We start from the raw sequence: 16267 nt of genomic DNA, 5'->3' as shown, positions 1-16267 counted from the left end.
TCGCAAGATGCGATCTAGGCAGCATGTCGCTACCCGATAGAAACCCTCGAGACGAAGGAGTTGGCGATGCGCCGAGATTGGTTTGTTTTGGGTTGAACGTGAGTTGTTGTTTATTCCATAAACCCTAGGTACATATTTATAGTCCAGGGGACTTTCTAACGTGGGAATATCCCATCGTGCACGATATAAACTCTAACTTTTATCCAAGATAAAAAACTACTAATTAAAGATACACGGGCAATTCAGCCCAAACCCTTCGTGCCAGGCCGCTTCAGAAATCTTCCACGTGTAATCTTCCAAGCCCGGCCCACCTCTGGATTTGTCCAAAATCTGGTGATAACAAAACTAAAAATGAAATTTTATTCAGTTCTTCGAATGCCAAATGGCTCTGTGGTTTTACGTGATTGTGTGCACAACTTTAAAAACGGTGGGTTCCCTAAATAACCACACAAATTCTAATCCTTTCCGTCTCCAAAATCCTTACTGTGACTGAAAAAAGTAACCGTGGCTTAGAAAGACAGAAAGTAGACGGTTGTTGTAGGGCAGAAAGAGGAGGCTGCGGACGTGCCGCACGTGGGGTACAAAACCACTCGCGGCGTAGGAGACGTCAAAATGCAACTTCAGACCTAATTCAATACGTATGTGGAGACTCAATCAGACCTGTGGAGGCATAATTTTCTTATCAGATTTCTAATGAGACCATATAAGAAAATGCCACGGCACTATTGATGCAATAGATGAAAACCTGCAGCGTTTAATCCTTCTAGTATGATTAAATCAATGGTGATTACAGAGGTTTAAATTATGTGATGAACATTGAATTTGTAACATGGATAGGCCGTCTACTTTGAAAAAAATCACCATGTTCCCCTTAGTTTCTGAACCTATCAAATAAGAACACTTAGCTAACAATAACAAAAAATTAACCTGTAGATAACTTAATACAAAAATTGACCTGATGTATCAAGTACTCAGTTATATCAGCTTCAGCGCACGGGTTAATGCAACATGATGAAATTTGAGGATATAGATATTCTTATGGATATTATATTGCTCTTGTGTAATGTCATAAACCTTATATAATTTTTTTAACATTACATGGGAGACAAATATTTGTTGGGAAAAGTCTAAATATGCATGAACTAAATGTTAACCAATCCATATATATTAACAATGTATCTGATTTACATTAAATCTTACACCTATTTTCACCTATAGGGGTTTCCCCTTTCTCATATAAGTACAGATGAAATCTGAACATAAAAACATAGACGTAACCACTGACTAAATGCAGTGACACATTTAATTACTAAGTCCATCAGTTCGTCATTTATTTTGATGCTGAGTTGCAGCCCACAATTAATTACTAAGTCGATCAGTTCGCCGTTTATTTTTATGTTGAGTTGCAGCCCACAATTAATCCTTGAACTTATTGATATTTGTTTTTGACCTAACAATATCCCATGGCTTCATAGGAGGCCAACTGACAGTAAATCATCAAATTAACATTAATGTTTAAAGTTATCCAGGATATATCTGATCATAGCAAGGAAAATACTTACTTGAACAAAACCGAGCATTGCCCATTTTGCTGGATAGGTGTTATATGCAGTGGCCCTCAGAACTGGTGTAACCTGGTAAATAAAAGAATTTCACGATTAACTCAACTCTGAAGCGTGCATTGATCTCCATATTTTGTGTGCTTTTGGCACTGCCGTACCCACCCATACTTGTATCAACAAAAGATCTGATACGAAACTAACCTATTCCGCTGGTTCCAATCTAGGTGGTTTCCCCATTGAAATTCTTATCGGCTTGTCATCTATTGCCCATGTGCCGTGAAATCTAGAAAACATTACAGATAAGATAATGAATGTAACCGGTAAGAACTCATCTATACAGATAAAACTTACATGAAGTTGAGCACTGGATGCAGCGAGTTATAAGCAGTTTTATGGATAACATGTGAACTGAATCTTCGATGCATTCTGTTCAGCCACAAAGAAATTGTAGATATATAAAGATTTTAGTGATACCTCATGTAGCTTGCCACTCGCTGACCCAGGGGCGGCAGCGGGATCAAAGGGAAGGCATTGACGCTCGAACCAACCTCCTATAGTTTTCAAGCAGGAGAAGTGATCCAGATCTTAATCAAAACATGCACACTACAAAACAATGGAATAATATCGTATTAACAGTTGGGTCTTAAAAGTATACTAACTACCCATTTAAATTTCCTTCTTCTGGATCATATAAAGAATGTTTAAATCACAACTCGTTAATAGTTGGGTCTTACTAACTACCCATCTACAGAAGATGCAGCTTACAAATATTCATCAGACAACCATAGAGCTTCAAGATGAAGAGCCAACATCTAGTGCACAGAGATCTAACAAAGGTCGAAATACTGTCCATATAGTAAAAGAAGATTACAAATTACGTAAACAGTTGCACCAGCCCAAGTAAGTGTTATAGCTTTAGAAATTCCCTTTACATGTACCTGAATCCCGGAATCATATAAGTGAATTACTGAATAAAGCCTTTTTTGAAAGGCCATCTTTAGTTTCCAGATCTAACCAAGAATAAGGGCCTAAACTTCAGGGCAGAGTGACTAAAGTTGGAAGCACACACACAGTTTTATACTTTCGATTCACTTGGCTGAGATATGCACTAGTATAGTCAAGCTAGCAAATTCAAATATAAGCAAATTATCTGAATATCAACTGATCATGGTCTTTTAATATTTATTAGTGTAACTTTAGGCTATACCAATCCTATGATATTAATCGGAATCAACCAGTTGGTATAGAATGTGTAACCTCATAATAAGCCACAATTCTGTGAACTTGTTTTTTTGAAAAGTTGTAACCATGAGTGTAACTTCAGGATAAAGAAATATTTTTGTGAACTTTAGGTAGTTTCTCTTATTCTCTGAGCTGACCTCTCTATGTTAACATTTAGCACACGACCTGGTCACATCTAGAAATTGCCCACTCCGTTTGATTTTTACAATGTACTAATGGTTCCAGTAATGTGTATTTATTTTGCACCAGTGGTGCATTTTTACACACACTCTATGTAGTCACCCTTTATGCATGACTATCTTTCAGGTTCAGTTTTGGCAATCTGTGCAAATTTGATTCAGTTCATACAAATTGTAACTTTACAGAAAGCTAACAACAGGAATGCTTACCCAATGACCCAATGATCATATATAATTTTAAAGCATATCTTGTGTGCAAAATATCCACTAATTCCTGCTGAAGATTTTTTTTGAATCATATGCCTGAAACCATCAGAACTTTGGACTCGTTGAAAATTATATTAATGGAGGGATCGAATAATTATATGACGATGTCGTTGTACACTTCTATACGTACCTATGCTGTAAGACTAATAACATGCATCTGCTGAGAACAAATTTCCCTAAGAAAGCAACCAACTAATAATAACATGCACTCAACAAAAAAGATTAGATGATCAAAGTGAAACAACATGACAGTTTTATCTACAGGGAGCCGTACATTTTCATCATTTATGTGACACATCCGTATAGATGAATTTCCTGTAAGCATTGTACCCAAAAAAAGCAGCAGTTAAAACACGATTTATGCATGCTTCTCAGAGAACCCACATGAGAAAATAAAATTGATGCCAACTTATTATTATGCAATGCTTGTCTTACCTGCAGATTCTGAACCGTACTTCTCCATCTAGTACATCAAACTCATGAACCTTCTGAAACGATGCAATAATTAGATTATGGAAGGTATTAAGAGGAGAGGGAAAAAATTAAAACAGATCGAGTGCTCAAACGGCAAATTAGGGAGAGATGATGCTGTTCTAGTAGATGAGATGAGTTGGGGAGAAGTATTCTTTGTGGTTGGTTCGTCATCTTCCTCCACTGGTACAGCAAATTAGAGAAACAGGAGCTCAAAGGAAGAAAGAGGAGAAAAAGGAGTGACTTGCACTTTAATATAGTACTTATGAAAGTGGAACCTAAGTAATCTGCAAATAGTGAAGCCATTCTTTGAATCACACAAAAACTAAACCTGTAAATAGTGAAGCTGTTCTTTGAATGTAATAAAATGTTGGTCATCCTTCTGATCCTGTTACTCTAGCACTCAAACAAAACTTCAGAAAAAGAAAATGGCAATGCTCAGAATAGGGTAATTACCATGCATGCATTCAAATCCTCAATCAAGTCCTGGGAGTGGTGTTGGGGTCGCATTACTCGATGGGGAATTGCTTTTCCTTGTCCTTTCTGGAAAATGCAGACAACTTAGTGCTAATGTTTTGATGGCGGAAAAACAGAAATTAACTACAAAATCCTGATAACATCAAGTGCGCGTAATACAGGCTGCCGTGGCGACCTTGCTTTTCAACCACTACTCGCAAAGTCACAATAATTCAGAAACCTTACAAGATTCTGCAGAAAAATGAACTTTGTCTGCCACTTCTTCCATTAATATAATACATGCAACCTGAGTTATTTTTCCAGCAATGACTCAAAAAAAACCTAAGATTTGCATAGGCAGGCCACAAATTGTGTAGCCCACTTGAGGACCATAAGAACAGGGAGGAGATGGAAGTATAAAACAGGTTGCTTCCCACAGGAATAGTCATTTGACACTTCAATAGATAATGACTTATGGCAAAACTGAGTGCAGAAGTACTATGTAAGTACAACAAAAGCCTTATGGCTGTGTACCACTATATTTGTCAAGAAAGTGCAAACAAAATAAGGCTCAGTATATCTACTTATATAGGAGGCGCTTGGAAGCTTTTATCTAAGGTGTACCTTGCATTTCCTGAGAATGACTTGCAGCCTTACACACCATCAGATGAGCATAAACCATTCATTACAAATTCAAGTGAACCAAAAAATTGCTGTGAAAATGACACAGGTGATCTTTAGTCTTTAGCAAAAAAAAATGCACCACCATAGTCTATATCAATCCCCCCAAGTAACTCTATCTTTGCTACCGAAAATTGTTAAGCACATAAACAGTGGATTTTTCTTAAGACATGTGCTTTCATACTTCTACTCATGCAACATGGAAGGTACTAGAAAAATAGCTTAACTGTAACTCATTGATCTTCCGATCAAAGACAAGGCTTCATTGAAGCTATAACCCTAATGCTTGACATGCCAACAATCTAAACACTTCCATGGACAGATTGGCTCCCTTGAGCATAGCAATCTATAGCAGCTCAAGAGTCAACACCACAAGAGCTGCTTTTGTATGTGCATGAATGCCCCAGAAAATTTCTCTAGCAGGTTCTGTGGAATTAGAAAAATCCTAACACTAACCATGAGAATTAATACAAAGTGCATTCACAACATCCACACAAATTATCCAAAAATAGAATCTCAGCGCTAAAACTGAATCATGACATGAACTCGGTAGTAGGGTTTTGGTCTCAATTTGAACAAGAGTAGTCACGGAGCCTTCCCTTTGATTCTAAGGAATTAAACGGACGGGTTACCTGCCCTTCTCGATATCCTTGGATAGCGATGTTGTCAGCCCTTGGCCGACTCGGACCGAGTACGCCCTAGCTGCTCGCTGAGGACGCGCAGCCAGCACCCGCACGTCGGCGAGGACCTGCTGGAGCTCCACCCTCGCCCGCGACGGTACGCGCCTCGGCCTCGACGCGCGTGGTCTGGTCGGCGCTGGTCGTCGACGAGGAGGCCTTGATTGTCGTGGTCCCTGGCGATGTTGCGGTCCTCGAGGGCGCCCACGGCGGGGCAGGCCCCTGCGTAGGATAGGGAGGATGGCGTCGTGTGAGGGCTCGTCGCGGTCGGCGCCAAGCCGCACGGCAAAAACAAGGAGGAGCAGGAGCAGGAGCACGGGGGCGGGGCCGAGAAGCATGCCGCAGGTGTCGTACGGGGAGAAGCACGAGGTGTGGCGGCGCGGGAACCGCGGCGGCGACCGTGCTGAACCACTGCTAGGGTTAGCCGCGACGTCGCTCTCAGGTGCGGAGCGGTGGGGCGAGAGTAGGGATCCAGTGGAGGGGCACAAGACGCAGTTCTCTCTGTGAGTAGAGGCGGCGGACGCGGCCGGCGGCGGACGGCGGCGGCACGCGAGAGAGAGAGGTGGGTGGGGGAGAGGAGTGCGAGAGAATTAGAGTCGGGACAGGGATGTCTGTTCATTTTGCATTTAGGCCCTTCAATTTTCGGAAAATAATGCCGGCACTTCGATAAATGCCATTGATAATCGAACATTGACGGCAACCTCCTAAAAGTGCCGCTAATTAGGTGGTAATCTAAGGCACTCACCAGGAAGTGCCGCTGATCAATAGCATTGTAGGCGTATTTCTAAACTGCCGGCAAGAAAGTGCCGGTAATCCAGACACGTGAGGTAGTATTTCTCATCTGAAAAGCTTAGATCCTGCCATATACTCTCTGTGTAGATAACTCTGCTGCTTTTCAGATACTCATGCCGTGTCACAACTTGAAAGAAGGAAAAACCCCACCTCCTCTAATGCGAATGCACCTGTTGAGTTTTTTTTTTCCTAAATGCATAGGCTATTAAGATGTGAAATTATACAAAACAAAGTTTGTTGCGAATTTTATTTGTGGTATCAATAAAAAAATGTGTTAGCTAGATTTGGTATGATCATTGTGCAATATCTTTTCTGAAAAATAACATTTTGATTAACATGATTAATGCTAATCGCATGGCAAAACTTTCATAAACAGTTGCTATGATTTTGTCTTACAATATGAAACACATTAATGTGAGATTTGTCTAGCAAGATATTGTCTTATTTCTCATGTTCCAAAGTCATGGCTCCTAGTTATCTTCGTTGATTTTTTCGCTCTACTCCAACAACATTGGAAGTAGCGAACACATCTCTTAAAGTCAGTTGATTCTTGTCTAGGACATCTTCTTAATGTCGAAGAGGCATCTAACATAAAAGAGTCATAAGCCAATTTGTGAATAGCACCAAACCTCATTTCATCTGAGTAGTACTAGCTGAATACTCATGCGTTGCTACGGAACATTGATATTATATACCAAGAGATTGTTAGTTAGTGATTATTTTCTTTAGTAAACAAAATTTGATCTAAACATCGGCCAAAAAGAATAGCTCCTCCTTGCATTTCGTGGAATTACATAAGTTGCGAACATAATCACAAATGAATGTCCAAAGGGTTAAGTGCTATAGATTTCCCAGTTTATAGTTTCATCCTATTAATTAATATTATTTATTTGAACTACTATTTTAAACTCTTTTTTAATTTGATATAAATTTGCTTAAGTATAATAATCTATCTTTTTATATCTCTTCTCTCCTTAATAAACTCAACTTTTATATTTCTCTCCCACGCAATTCCCACACCATGATTATGATATAGGAAGAATTGTTTGTTTTTGAATTTTTATGAGTATATCTGTTCTATAGCTGATGATAAATAAGTTGATTTCTTTTTTGCAGTAGCACCGTAGAATTGAATAATTCTCAAGAAAATAAGAGTGTAAACATCAAGAAACAAACCATACTTGCTTCATGTGGCATCGAAGTCAGCTTCTCCAACTCCACGTTGCTAGTACTCGACGTACGCGCCGTAGAAGGCCAGGTATGGCTAGTTCCATAAACTACTCTGTCTGTAAGCTGCAGCGGCAGGTATGCTGGAAGAGTCTACGGATGGAGGCGGCCATGTAATTAAGGAAAGCAATCAACGACATGGTTCTGGAGGGAGTCAGGACTCTGGTAGAGGTATGATTTGGTCGACGTATGAAAAGTTGCAAGAGATTCGATTTTCTCTGCTGGCCGGCTGGCCCTGCCCCTCAATGTTCATCGCACCGGTAGTGGAATGGTTGCACTCGTCAAGCTTGGCGTTGATTGCTCTCTCTGACAGCATCTCCACCGGCGTGTCCGCGATAGCGCCCCGATAGCAATTTGGGGGTCGGGAATCAAAATGGGCTCGCATCGGCGCACCCCAAACGGCGCCGCCGATTTTTGGAGCCCAATAGAAGCGCCGGCAACCCCGTGCCGGCCCTTCGCTAAGGGTGCGAATCAGGCGCGCCGGCGCCTCGCGGGGCTGAAAATTTTAGGCGTGGGAGCCGCCTGTCAGCCGCACAACAACAAAATATACATCTTCTCCCCCAAAACACCGTTCCCTCCGCCGCTCATTTCTCCCGCCATCCGCTCCATCTCCCATTCAGCCTCCAACCCGAAAAACCCTTGCCGCCGCACCATGGCACCGAAGAGAAAGGCTCTGGTGAAGGCATCGAAGGCGCCGACGAAGGCGCCGCCGAAGACGCGCACCGTCGCGCCGAAGGAGAAGCCGGCGACCATGTCGCAGGAGGAGTGGAAGACGGAGATGGACCGCCGCGCCTTCATCACGGCCGACCGCAGGAGGCGCCGCATCGCTGCCCTCGATGCAAAGAAAGCGGCGGCCTCTGCGGAAGCGCGCCTGAGCTTGGGCGGCGGCCTGAATAGCATCTCGAGCTCCCCGTTGTCGCCGGGTTACTACGCGGGGTACACCGCGGACGCGCCGTCGATCTCGCAGATGCGGCTGTCGCAGATGGACGGCCGCGCCCGCTACTCCCCCGAGTTCGGCGACAGCGACATGACCGTCGACAACAAAGGCCCGTTCTTGCTGGAATCAACGGCTCAGGGCAGCGGTACCTTCCGCTTCCCCGACCTGAACGATTCGCCTGATTTGCGCCGCACCGAGGGCCACGTGACGGACGGCACTGGCCTTCCCCGCCACCTCTTCTCCGACGACGGCATGTTCGGCAGCACGTCCGGCGTGTCCATGGGGCAGGACGAGGTTCATTTCCTTCCTTTCTATATGTTGTGTGCATCGTAGACACCGGCGACGACTAAAAGTTTGCAACTTTATGCGTAGATTGCCGGTGGGGAGGAGATCCTGAACGGCAGCATACGCAGCCATGCCTGCAAACCCCCGGTCGACGACTACGCAGAAGAGGCCGACGAGGACGAAGGTGAGGAGGAAGTCCAGGAGGAGCTGATCGACGCCGAGACCGGCGCCAGCGTGAGGAGGACGAGCAGGCGGTCCGCTGGCACTCGTGGTCCGAGGTGGAGGTCCTTGGAGGATGAATGCCTCATTGAGGCGTGGAAGCAAGTGAGTTTTTGCCCCATCACCGACGCAAACCAAACCGGGGGCAAGTACTACAAGCGCATTCTCGATTGTTTCAACGAGAATAAGAACTATGGTGATTACACCACCATGGAGATGAACCGGAACGAGGGCACCCTCTCTCACCGTTGGAACTTGATCAAGGCGGCGTGTAGCAAGTTCCACGGCTACTACGAGAAGATCAAGGCACAGAAGGAGAGCGGCAAGACGATGGTCGATTGGGTATGATCTCTATCTTATTTGCATATGAATTGTTGATCAATGTTGTTGCATATGAATTGATGATGCATATGAATTGATGATCAATGTTGGTGCATATGAATTGTTGATCAATGTTGTTGCATATGAATTGTTGATCATTGTTTTGCATCATATGTTGTTAGATGCGCAATGCTCTCGACATGTACAAGCACATGAACGACGACAAGGACTTCCCGTTTATGCATTGCTACAACAAGCTCCAAGGTTGCAAGAAATGGGACGACCTCCTATCCACTCTCTTGAAGGACGGGGAAGATGGGCCGGTCGATCCAGCCGGCGCCTCCACCGGGCGCCCCATTGGCAACAAGAAGGCCAAGGCCGACAGGAATGCGGCGCCGGTTTTGGTAGCCATGGACGCCTCCATCGAGAAGATGATCACCTCCTTCTCGGTGGAGAACAAGGAAGCTGCCGATAGAGCCGTCGTCGTGTGGAAGGCCATCCTCGACAAGCAAGATGCCAAGATCGAGTTGGAGAGGGAGAGGGTGGAGGCGGCGAAGATGGAAGCTCACGCCGCTGCCATGAAGGCCACCAACGAAGCGACGCAGCTATCGTTGCCCAAAATGTCTCAAGAATCGAAGATCTTGATGGCCGACATGGAGAAGATGGACCCCTTGGCGCGGGCGTGGCACGAGATGTACCGCAAGCGCATCGGCCAAGAGGTGATGGCGGCGCGAGCTGCATTGGCGTCTCCCCCGGCACCGTCCACGTTCATGTCTACCCCGGCACCGTCCTCGTTCATGTCTGCCCCGGCACACTCGACGTTCATGCCCCCCCCCCCCCGGCGACCGCGAATCCTGTTGCAGCGACGGAACTGCCGCCGACCGCCGATGAGGAAGCCGTCGAGGTTGCGCCGCCCGTGACCTCCTTCGTGTGATCATGTGATCATCTGGCTTGGAAAGCCCTTTTTTTGCGCCGGAAACGGCGATCTGATGGGCGTGTGTTGGCCCGAACTTCTTATGCAAAACCTATTCGTATTTGGTGGGTGTGTTGGCCCAAACTTCTTATTCGTAGACTTATTCGAATTTCTATGGTTATGTTTGAGATTTCAAATTCAAATTATCTATCGGGACCGCCTGTTTGGGGCACCGGTGTGGGAGCAGCTCCCCCAAATGGAGGATGTTGTGCCGGCGCCCCCCAAACGGAGGTGCGGACACCCCTGTCGGCGCCTATTTGGGGGGGGTGTGGAGATGCTCTGATCATGTCGTCCGAGAGGTCAGCGATTTGGAGGTGTATCCGCCGCGGCACCGGCGCTGGCCGAGCAGCAGCTTGACGTATGGCTAGGGATCAGTCGAGGTACTATCTCTTTTTTATCGGCGCCTTGTCTTGCCGTACGGGCAAAGAAGTTCATGTCGTGCTCGAGAAGAGTTCATGTCGGGAAGAGAGTTCGCGCCAGACACCTAGCACACGACGAAACGAACCCATCTGTTCCTGAACTTCCGGGCGGTTCTATACATGGGTCGGCCCACACTACATAATGAAGTCCACACCAAGAGAGAGTTCGCCCAGCATCCTCAAGTTGAAGCTCCATGATGGCGGCCAAGATAGCGCCGCGCGGCTCATGTCTGATGCGGTGATGCCGAAGACGGCCAACGGATCGAGGGCGAGAAACCTTGTTCCTCTTCAGCGACAGCGTGCATGTTGATGTCCTCGATGAACTTGGCGACGACGAGGGATTTGACATTAGGGCAGCCAGCGGATCGAGCGTGAGATACCATTCTCGACACAATCATGATCTCAACGCTATTGTCTTCGGATAAAATTAGATCGTTTTGATTTGATGCAGGGCAACCAATCATGCTCCGGTATTTGAAGGCTGGGAAAAGGAAAAAGAATCTGAGATCGAGTACACAAGTTTTAAAGAATCATGAACGATCTCTGAGATCAAGTACTACACGAGTCATACTGGAGCGGTGTCTTCCCTTCTATCTCCCGTGTTAGTTGTTGTGCCGGATTACTTTTCCTTTATGGAAGTAGCGAACACATCTCTTAAAATCACTTGATTCTTGTCTAGCACATCTTCTTCATGTCGAAGAAACATCTAATAGAGAAGAGTCATAATCCCAATTTGTGAATAGCACCAAACCTCATTTCATATGAGTAGTATTTATACTAAAAGTTTATACTTTCTACAACCTTTTTGTCAAACAAAAAATCTTAAAAGCATATTTTATTTGTTAGTTAGTATAATTAACAAAAAAAATGTTGGTAAATATTATTACATAATATCATTTGTTCTACAGTTCCAATGGTTGTCGTTGCAACATAAACTTGAATAAATTTAGAATATTGCCTCGGAAAAAATCGTGTTTGTTACTTCTATCCGACACATTTTACCTAAAATTGATCTTTGCATCCAAATTCCCTAGACATGAGAAATAGGACAAAGGGAAAAAGAATTGCATGTCTCCATGTGTTAAGTTGGCGTACATGAATTATGTTGCATGCATATTCATGTTTGTGCTTGTCTATATTTTCATATCCTTAAATATCTTTTGTGGGTATCTCTAAAAAATATGATCCCAACACTTTATAAGTTTTCTAGTGTATCCATAGGTGTGAAAACATACTGTTGTGGGAATAAATAATCCTATGTGAAAATCAAGTGGAAGTTGACAAAGTCATGACAAGTGGTAGGATTGGAAATCGAAACTACTTTTGGGCCTTGTATGGTAGGATAATAAGTGCTGGGCCTAAAGATTTCACGAATAGTTGTTCTTTAGTAAGTGTGTGGGTCGTAACCCAAGAAGACCTACGTGGTACTGTGGTACTACTCGTACAAGTTACTACTCTAACCAGGTAGTGGAGCTGATCAGCAAGTGCCATCCGTCCATGTCCAGATCAAAGAAGTCGGGAATGGACCGCTTGGGCCGGAGAGCTGATCTAGCTGGTTAGCAGTTTCTGAAGAAGTATTCTTCGAAACGAGGCAGCTTCTCAAGTCTGAATTACTGATTCTAGTACTAGAGCACTGCTGCGGTTGACAGTAACCTAGGAAGAGTTTGCGTGGGACAAGGTGGCCGAACAACCTGTCGGCCAGTGTCTTGGATTCAATTCCGGTGGCTTGTTCGACGGTTTGGGCGCTTTGGAGGATTGGAGCTCGACCAGATCGAATTACACACGTCCAACTCCAGAAATCGTTCTCTGACATTGACGTTCTGAAAGTTGCGTGACAAATTACACGAACCACGGAAAAGGAAAAGTGGATTGGATCAGAAAATTGCATTGGAACAAATAGTTGTACTGTTTCCCCTTATATTCACTCGGACTGAATGCAGCAGACAGACCAAGAGCCCAGGCACAACGGCAATCGCCGTGTTCCACACAATAGGAGCCATTAGATTATGATGTTTCGAGGGGACACTTGTCTGCCCACGACGAGGTCATGTGCCCTCCATCCACCACTCCTCTACAGTTTGTCCATTACCAGTGCAACGCCCACATGGTTGAGAGAGTGGAGGGGAAAAGTTTCTCTGGCCCTGCTCTGATCACATGATCTTGCTACGGCATTACAGTGGTGATTTATCGATCTACCTGCGTGTGTAGTTGTTGGATCTTGCAGATGTACGGACCGTCTACACAACGGCTCCTTTCGCCTCTGAAAAGCTTGGATCCCGCCACATGCTCTCTCGATAACTCTTCTTTTCTGATACTCAGTGCCGCATCACAGTTTGAAACGAGGAAAAACCTCACCTCCTCTAATGCGAATGCAGCCGTTGCGTTAAACAATTCACAGGCTATCATGATGTGAAATTATGCATAGAAAATGTTTTGTTGAGAATTGTATTTGCGGTATCAATAAAAAAATGTGCTAACTAGATTTGGTATGGTTATTATGCAATATCGTTTCTGAAAAGAGCATTTTGATTAAATAAATTGTTCTTCATTAATCATAAACTTGAACCATCCGCTATGACTTTCTCTAAATACACCCAACACATTAATGTGAGTTTTTTCCTAGCTAGATATTGTGACACTTATTTCTCATAGTCCAAGGTCGTGGCTTAGTATTATCTCCCTCGATTTTTGTCAAAATATTTCTTAAACTCATTTGATCATAGTCTATGACTTTTTCTTAATATCGAAGTAGTATCGAACATACAGAAGATACAACAGATTGAATTTTCAAATAGGACCGCAACTCGATAAATATGAGTACTATTTATACAAAACTTTTATATATTTTTTACAATCTTTTATCAAACAAAAAATATTTAAAAGCTTATTTTTGTTTCTTAGTTACAATAATTAACAAAAAATGTTGGTAAATATTATTTCATAATATCATTTGTTATACACTTCAAATGTCCATTGTTGCAACATAAACTTGCATAAGTTGAAACTATTGTTCCGGAAAAAAAATTATTTGTTTCTTCTATTGCGAGACATTTTTCCTAAATCGATCTATACATTGAATTCACTAGGCGTGACAAACATGACATAGGATTTTTTTTTGCATGTCTCCACGTGTTAATTTGTGGCAAATGCATGAATTATGTTGCATGTATATTCATGTTTGTGCTTGTCTGTGTTTTACTATCCTTAAATATCTTTTGTGGGTATCTGTAAAAATAGACGATCTGCAAATTTTGATAAAGCTTTCTAGTGTATGCTTAGGTGTGAGAAAATATTATTGCGGTAATAAATAACTCTACCGAGAGTCTTACCCAATCTTATGTGGAAATTAAGCGGCAAGTTGACAAAGTCAAGACATGTTAAAGAAAATCCAAGCTACATATGCAAGTCACGGTTCACAACTCAAGGAAGGAGGGAAATATAAAATGCAAATTATGACGGCCCAAGCAAAGAAGCCCATTAGAGGATTACGCCTTATTTTAGTCTACGTTAGATCTATGGACTACCTCTATTACCTTTCCATCTCAAATGTTTCCTTGATCACTTATCGAGAAACCCTCCCATGAGCTTGTACTCCATCCACTCACTTGAATCAAATCAAGTGACGTGTCCTAGATCTCCAAGACATGCTTCGGGGGGTCTATGGTTGAATTGGACAAGACTTATTCTGCTTAGATAGACTGAGAAATCTTGGGCGCGTTTGGTAGGCTGCATTCAATTCCTGGACCACTGCGCTAGTGGGAAGAAATCTCCATCTCATTCGAGACGAGATCCGGTGCAAAAAAAAAAATGTTTCGTTTGTTAGCCTGCATTGTATCATTGGATACTCAAATACCATTTCGTTTGGTTGCTCTGTATTAGCCTGCAGATCTGAACAAAAACAATTTACAGATGTTTGGTTGATCTATATTAGTGTGCGTATTATTATCGCGTATCTGCTAATCCTCTACTTACCAGCTAATAAAGTTAAAAAAATTCCAAACTCATCATCAACTCCATAGCCCCAACAAGGGTGAGGCCAGCACGGGACGAGGCCGAGCGCGGCCGCCACGGGCCAGCCGAGCGCGGGGCTAGTAATGGCACGGCGAGGCCGGTGACACCCCAAACTCCCCATTAACGGCGATAGCAAGGCCGATGGCGGTGCTCTAGGACCCATGTCATGCAAGAACACGAAGCAGCTCAGGCGACCAAACAAAATAGTTTTCTTCTCCACTCATGCAACAAAAGGAGTGCAGTGTACCAAACGCACCCCTTGTATCCGTGCCCGATCGAAACGGTATGGAACATGTCCTCTGTGGTTCCATCCGCCTATGAAATGCTTGGATCCCGCCACGTGCTCTCTCCGTAGATAACTAATACCGCATCACAGTTTGAAACATGAAAAAAAAGGTGATGCCTCACGATTCAAACTAGTACCGCAAGCAGCGATCACGTACGGCTAAAGCAGATGATCAAACTCGGCAACTAGGACTACAACGATCGCCGGCGAGAAAGTAACCACGGTACTCGTGAAAACGCTGTAAAATGATGTTTGTACGACTACGGAGGCGTCAGGCGCAAATGGATGTGCTCCGGGAAGGAAGCAAAGCTGGAGTAATTGCAGCCCGCTGGGAACAACTTTCAGAAGAGAATCCTATGATCCATAAGTGCGACTTGCTATTGACATACTCTCTTCTGTCTATTTTATATTGTGTATAATTTTTCATGCAAATCAAGCTATGCAAACTTTAACAAGAATATAGATAATAATACAAAGATCTACCATGCTAAATACATATAATATAAAAAATATTTCATAATAATTCTTAAAATATTATTATTTTGTTGTATATGTTTATATTTTTATTAATATAAATGATTAAATTTACAAACTTTGACTTTAATCAAAACTTAGATGCAACATATTTTAGCTAGGAAGGGTACTGTGGACTGGGTTGGTAGAGAGTACCATTGCTTTGAAAGGCAACCGGAGTTGCCAGTCTCCAAGTTAGCTTCGAGCCTGCGTATTTCTTCGTCATTTTGCGGGGATCTTAAATGTATTTTGCGCGCGAGAAGACCAGAAGAAGATCCGCTGCGGCATTTCGCGGAATCCGACGAGCTTTTCGTCGGGTCCTGCACCCCGTTGAAAAACTCTAGCGAAAGGATGTGCCTCGAATCCCGCACCTCCTCCTCAATTAACAATCATCATGTTCCGTGACAAGAAAAATCTCCCTCCCTGGCTAATGCGGCGCACTGCACGACGCCCTACGGACGGACGGACGACAGTCATAGCCTGCCCAGGGACAGTGCCCAATGCTCAGTGATGAAAAATTCAGATCTGAAGAACACCTTTTACAGTACAGCGCTCAAACAATCAGATCTGAACGACCAAATCGAAGGCAGATCGATGCAGGAAAAATGAACGACTGCAAACTGAATACAAGCACACAGGAGCTCTGAAGTAGAATTCTACCGAGATAGTTCAAGTGAAGAACATGGTTCTAACATGTAACATTACCATTATACCATACTGGGCAGTATACCAATCACCAGTTCACCGCT

General features: G+C 43.6%; 1 long non-coding RNA gene across 4 annotated transcripts; it reads right to left on the bottom strand.

Annotated features, from left to right (window-relative positions):
* Positions 1-1149: 1149 nt before the first annotated feature.
* Positions 1150-4289, bottom strand: LOC124702815. 4 transcript variants are annotated; one of them, XR_007002710.1, is made up of 7 exons: positions 4178-4289; positions 3686-3738; positions 3525-3565; positions 2037-2165; positions 1764-1845; positions 1563-1634; positions 1150-1483 (listed from the first exon to the last, which is right to left on the bottom strand). It is a non-coding gene; the product is annotated as an uncharacterized LOC124702815 (long non-coding RNA). The 4 variants fall into 4 exon arrangements; XR_007002697.1 differs by having other exon boundaries at positions 3686-3904; positions 4178-4275; XR_007002696.1 differs by having other exon boundaries at positions 3686-4277.
* Between the last annotated feature and the right edge of the window lie 11978 nt (positions 4290-16267).

This window comes from Lolium rigidum, chromosome 1 (assembly GCF_022539505.1).
Source record: "Lolium rigidum isolate FL_2022 chromosome 1, APGP_CSIRO_Lrig_0.1, whole genome shotgun sequence".
In the NCBI taxonomy this organism is placed as follows: Eukaryota; Viridiplantae; Streptophyta; class Magnoliopsida; order Poales; family Poaceae; genus Lolium; species Lolium rigidum.
Note: the sequence above shows the minus strand (reverse complement) of the source record. Positions and strands in the feature narration are given on the sequence as shown.